Below are 6,257 nucleotides of genomic sequence, written 5' to 3'. Positions count from 1 at the left end.
TATGCCAACGGGACACATTCTGGTTCTTCCCAAGTTTCCATAGTGAAGAGGTTTGGGACAGGTCCCCCCAAAACGTACCCCTTTGGCAAGTAGACTATCTTGAGCTGAAGGACTGTGGGCCCCAGAGACTCTCCATTGGAGGGTCTTTCCAAGAAGAAGAATTATAACCAGAAATAGATGTTATCTGGGTGACCCATCAGGATGGTGGGGCCAACATCTCCTTAATGAACATTCGCTCTTCTTCTTGCCCTGTGAACTGCATTCCTTCTCTCTGAAGTCCCAGACCCCATAACCTTCTTCTTACCTCGAGATGACACATAGACCTCATCTTGACTGACCGACTTCAGAATGTCCGTGACTGTGTGGATTTCCTAAACGTACGACATGAAATTGGATTTTCTTCTCCCGTCAGTTTGATTCTCAGTCCAGCTAGAGAGACCTTGGAGGGGAAGGACTGTTCTTGCTCCCTGACAACAGTGCACACCCCCCCAGCACGGCCGATTTCAAGGGATGATGTGTCCAGTGGGATGGGACTGCTTGTGGGTTTGGGAAGAGGTGCACACAACCGGCTTCAGCACAGCGCTGTATTTACCTCCTTTCTTCCACACCGAGAGTCCTGGGGTCAGGTGCACAGGAACTGAGAGATTAGAATAGTCATGAAGTCGCTTTCGCCCTGTTATATGTGCAAAAGTCTTAGAATAACACTGCCAAGAATGTTGCTACCAGTAGGCTTACTGAAATCAGCAATTGGTTTTTGCACTGAGCTCTCCATTCTTCCCCCGTTAAGAACAAGACAAAGTTGTACTCCGTCTGTTCTGCCGGGGTGGACAGCGATTACACACCACACTCCCGTTGAACGCAACCTTGGTCTGAGTTCAAGAGAAACTGTATCTCCGATGTTCACCGCTGGCCTTTATGTCCATGTCTCTCCCTCGCCATTTTGACTGTCCGAAGCTTGTTTTCTGGAAGAAATCATGGGAACTCAATTCACTGAATTCCCCCGTGTTGATTACTGTCATTTGGGACCCTGACCCTTGAAATTCACTTTTGCTGAGTATAGAATCCTTCGGTCACGTTTTCTTTCCTCATGAAATGTTAAGTGTGTATACTCTGTTTTCTTCCGGCATAAAGCTTACTGTCAAAGTCTGATGATAATCTTGTCAGGGTGCAAGAATTCCTGTCCTCTTTAGGGTCTTTTTAGCTGGATTAAGAACCAAGTTGACATGAGACAGAGTAACAGGAGAGAATCAAACTCAATAGGGTACTTAGGGGGAATCCACACAGACACCGAAGTCCCAAAGACAGACGGAATGGGGTACATGTGTCTCCTGACACGTGTCGGGAGAAGGGGGGAGTGGTCTGGGGCTTCAAACAGAAGGAATACAGTCCTCAAGAATAACAAAAAAGAGTAAATGTCTGGTAAACGAATGTTTTCTGGGCTACTCAGAAATCATGGGACATAGAGGGCTTGGGTCACACAGGCCTTGCTGGGTTCCTGCCTGTCCACCACAGCTCATAGTCTAATGTAGGAATCCATGGTGAGAGCTCCCTTCCCAGAGTGGGTTCTCTGTCTGAATTCTTTTTAGGCAGCTGTGGGGGATATAAAGAGCTTTTCCTGCATCTGCTGGGTTTTGATTTTTGGGGGGGGGGGGGCAATTGATTTTTTTTTTTTAAATCAAAATCATCTTTATGCCTAAGTGGCCTGTCTTGGGGCAGTCTGACCTTGACCCCTGCAATCTCAATTCTATTCCTTCATAAATCACTTCTTGCTCTTTTTGCCTAGATGCCCAAATACATTTTCTTTACATTATTCTTGAAAGTCTCATCATTTCACTGGATTCTGTCCTGATGCTCAGCATTCTAAATTGAGAGTCTCAGGTATGTAGAGTGTGCTTTCAATATTTTTCAAATATGTGCATTTTTTTTTAATTCAGAAAAGTTTTCTTGAATGACAGGTTTTAGAATTGTTCTCTCATATTACTTTTCATTCTCCGGGGATTCCTATTATCTGTACAATATTCTTCCCTATCGTCCATATTTGTCATACGCTTTTTTTTTTTTTTTAAGATTTTATTTATTTATTTGACAGACAGAGATCACAAGTAGGCAGAGAGACCGACAGAGAGAGCAAGGGGGAAGCAGGCTCCCCGCTGAGCAGAGAGGGATGCGGGGCCCTATCCCAGGACCCTGGGATTATGACCTGAGCCAAAGGCAGAGGCTTTAACCCACTGAGCCACCTAGGCACCCCCTGTCATATACTTTTTTTTTTTAATTAAATTTTTTATTTATTTTCAGCGTAACAGTATTCATTGTTTTTGCACCACACCCAGTGCTCCATGCAATCTGTGCCCTCCCTAGTACCCACCACCTGGTTCCCCCAACCTCCCACCCCCGCCCCTTCGAAACCCTCAGGTTGTTTTTCAGAGTCCACAGTCTCTCATGGTTCACCTCCCCTTCCAATTTCCCTCAACTCCCTTCTCCTCTCCATCTACCCTTGTCCTCTATATACTTTTAAACTCATTTTCTCTTTCTTCATTTCTCATTGGTTTTAGGGTTCCGTGGGTTGTGTATTTCCTCTCATAGTCATTTCAATGTAGTTTCTATTTCTTAAATTTTCTTCTTCTATTTCTAATTTTTTCCCAAGTTGTCTCTTCATTTCTGAGTTCCCCTAATTCTGATTTTATCTTCTTTCATTCTCTTCATGTCTTTAGCTTGTTTTGAAATAATGGGCTCCAGCCTGGGTCTGTTTGGTGGGCGTGACTTTGTGGCATAACACTCCTGGCTAATTTCGTTGCCTGTGGGAATGTTACACTACTTTTTCTATTTTTTTTCTGACAATAACTTTGATAGCTTTCAAATGTAATTCTTTTCTAATGTTTACTCTTATGCGCATTTCCTTCTCTTGAGCATCCCAAAGGCGCAGAGTTCAGGAGCAAAGTTCACTTAGCAATGCCCTCTGCTGTTCATGAGTGTGCTAAAATATACAATTTTGCTTTCTGAAATTTCTCCTTTCCCATTTTTAAAAAGAAAGATTTTATTTATTTGTTTGTTTGTTTGTCAAAGAAAGAGAGAGAGAGAGAGAGGGAGAGTGAGCACAAGCAGGAGGAGCTGCAGACAGAGGGAGAAGCAGACACGCCGCTGAACACAGAGCCTGATGCAGGACTTGATCCCAGGACCCTAGATCATGACCTGAGCCAAAGGCAAACGCTCACCCGACTGAGCCACCAGGCGCCACCTTGCCCTCTCCTTTCCGACTTTTATCTGTACTTTCTCTTTCCCACATCTCTCTTGTCCATGTCCTGCAAAATTCTTATTCCATCCCAGGTGTCTTCCCCTCCGTGCAGGGTCTTATCCTCATCCGGGTAGGGAAGGAGGGATTGCAGTCCTTCCACAAGTCTGTCCATGGGCTCCTGGCACTTGGTGCTATTGGATGGGTGACCTTATTTTCTATTGATGTTCTCTTCTTCGCTCCTGTAGAAACTCTAGGCTGTTTCCCCATCGTTCCCCTGTTTCTACCTGCATATACATTGATAGCGCTGGGGCTAGCAGCTATCCGTGGTTGGCCCTTACTGCCTTTACATTTTTGGGGTGTGTGGGGACACCTCATCAGCTAGTTTTGTCCCAACCGTTGTCCGTGGGTTTTGGTTTTGCTATCTACTCAGTCCATAGCAGCTAATAGATAAATGGTCCCCTGATCCATGTTAAAAAGAAAGAGAGGAAACTTTCAATGAATCAGTCTTAATAATTTGTCCTCTGGACTCTGACTTGAAATAAACATGTGAGGGACTCCTGGGTGGCTCAGTTGGTTGGACAACTGCCTTCGGCTCAGTTCATGATCCCGAAGTCCCAGGATGAGTCCCACATCGGGCTCCCAGCTCCACGGGGAGTCTGCTTCTCCCTCTGAACTTCTCCTCGCTCATGCTCTCTCTCACCGTCTCTCTCTCTCAAATAAATAAATAAAATCTTAAAAAAAAAAAAAGAAATAAACATGTGAATGCAGAACAAATCATAGTGACGCTCCCAGGAGAGCCCTAGCCAAGGTGCTTAAAAGCTATTGTCCTTAAAAGTAATTAAAGTTCCCTAAACTAGAATCTCAGACAATAACTTCATGTGTCTTAATGTTTTCAATTTATCCAATATACGGTAGTCCCCCCACACCCCTCTTATCTAAATTTTGCTTTCCCTGGTCTCAGTTACTTGTGGTCAGCCATGGTTGGGAAGCAGATAATTGTCCTTCTGGTGTGTGATCAGATCAGAAGGTCAGTAGTGGTCTAATGTTACATCACAACGCTTAAGAGACTCTCCTCACTTCCTCTCATCGCATGGGCATTTTATCCACTTGTGTCATTGCAAGAAGAAGAAAGATGAGTACAGTACAATTAGATAATCAGATATTTGGAGAGAGAGAGAGAGAGACCACAGTCACATAACTATTATTGCAGTAACTATTTTTAATTGTTCTATTTTATTATCAGTTATTGCTGTTAATCTCTTACTGGGCCTAACTTATAAATTAAACTTTATCGCAGGTATGCGGGCAGAGGGAAAAACAGTATATGTAGGGGTTCAGGACTCTCCTCCATTTCAGTCATCCCTTGGGGGTGTTGAAATGTATCCTCCATAGATAAGGGGGGCACTGCTATATTTTTACTGGGAATTGGTTATGTGTTGTGTATTCTATTTTTTAAATTAATTAATTAGACACAGAGAGAGAGAAAGGGAGAGAGCATAAGCAGGTGGAGGGGCAGGCAGAGGGAGAGGGAGAAGCAGGGTTCCCCACTGAGCAGGGAGCCTGATGTGGGGCTCTGATCCTGGGGCCCTGAGATCATGACCTGAGCTGAAGGCAGAAGCTTAACCCACTGAGCCATTTAGGCTCCCCAGCTTTTTTTTTTTTTTTTTTTTTTTTTTTTTTTTAACTTTAGACATAATGTCAAACAGGACACCAAAGGGGAGCAGATTTTGCTACCGCAAGATGTCTCTTTGGAGCTAAAGGCAATTGAAACCTATCAGATTCAGGAAAAGCTCTTTACTCCCTCCTCAGTTGCCTAAATTAACATGGGAAAGGGGGCCTGTACTGGAGAATTAGTACCTGAGATAATTTTTCACCTAAGAAACTTACCTGCGGAATAGGGCAAACTTTGTGTTCCAAATAACTCCTCTTGCCTTCCTGTGCATGGCTTTCCTGCCCTTGGCAACCCCAGACCCTACTCTTTTCTTTAGCTCAGGAAGCTCTGTAACCCTCAGTAACCTGGCTACTGTTTAGATCTAATATTTTTATGGGGCTCTTGGACATACTGTTAAAAAGAAAACCACAAGCCCACAATGGAGTCACTTGTGCTAGTCCATGTCACCACACCAGGGTTTAACACCTAACCTAATTGTGGCTGCAATCTTCCCCAGAAAGGTAACCTTAATGGAGCAGTCAGGAGTTTTCTGGTTGGCACCAAGAGTTTTCTGGTCTGTCCCCCAAAGGAAGATGAGGAACTCCACTTAATAAGACACTTTTGTCCCCAAATGAAGGTGACCTCACTTGAAATATATTTTTTTTTCCTGTTCGTGACTTCCTTGTCTTGCCTTTAAAAACTTTCCTTTCTCTAGCCCTTTGGAGCTCCCCTCTCTTTGCTAGATGGGATGCTGATGATTCATGTATTGATTAATAAATTAATCTTTAAAATTTACTCGGTTCAATTTTTGTCATTTACCAGTATGAGTTTTTTTTCTTTTTTAGAGTAGGCTCTGTGCCTAGTGCAGGGCCTGAACTTATGATCCTGAGATCATGAGTTGCATGCTCTACCTGAACCAGCCAGATACAGTGAAATTTGTTCGATGTTACCTGTTAATCTGTTTTTATCAATTTAGTTAGACCAACTAAAGAACCTATGATAAAGGAAGGGAAACTGTTTCTGGATCCTCAATAGAGAGGATGTTCACCTTAAGAAAAAAGTTAAAAAACTGCAGTGGTCAAAGAACCAGATCTAAGTTGCAAATGCGTAACTGAGGTAGGAAATGGCTTCTTTAGGATCTCATTCTTTTACTCATCTTAAGAAAGAACTCAATGTGTCTAATCAAGGTTTATAAGCCAGATAAATTGAGACTAGTAATTTATATTAAAACAATTCTCTCATTTATAAAATTGTTAGCGAGCTCTTAGTGAGTGCCCCCCCACCCCTGGCCCCAGCTTGGTTTTGGTGTCTTGTTGGATTTTCTGTTGATTGTCTATAGAGTTCAGTTATGTGTACAGTTGAGTCAGGAGTCCA

This window comes from Martes martes (genome assembly GCF_963455335.1).
Source record: "Martes martes genome assembly, chromosome: 13".
Taxonomy (NCBI): Eukaryota; Metazoa; Chordata; class Mammalia; order Carnivora; family Mustelidae; genus Martes; species Martes martes.
Note: the sequence above shows the minus strand (reverse complement) of the source record.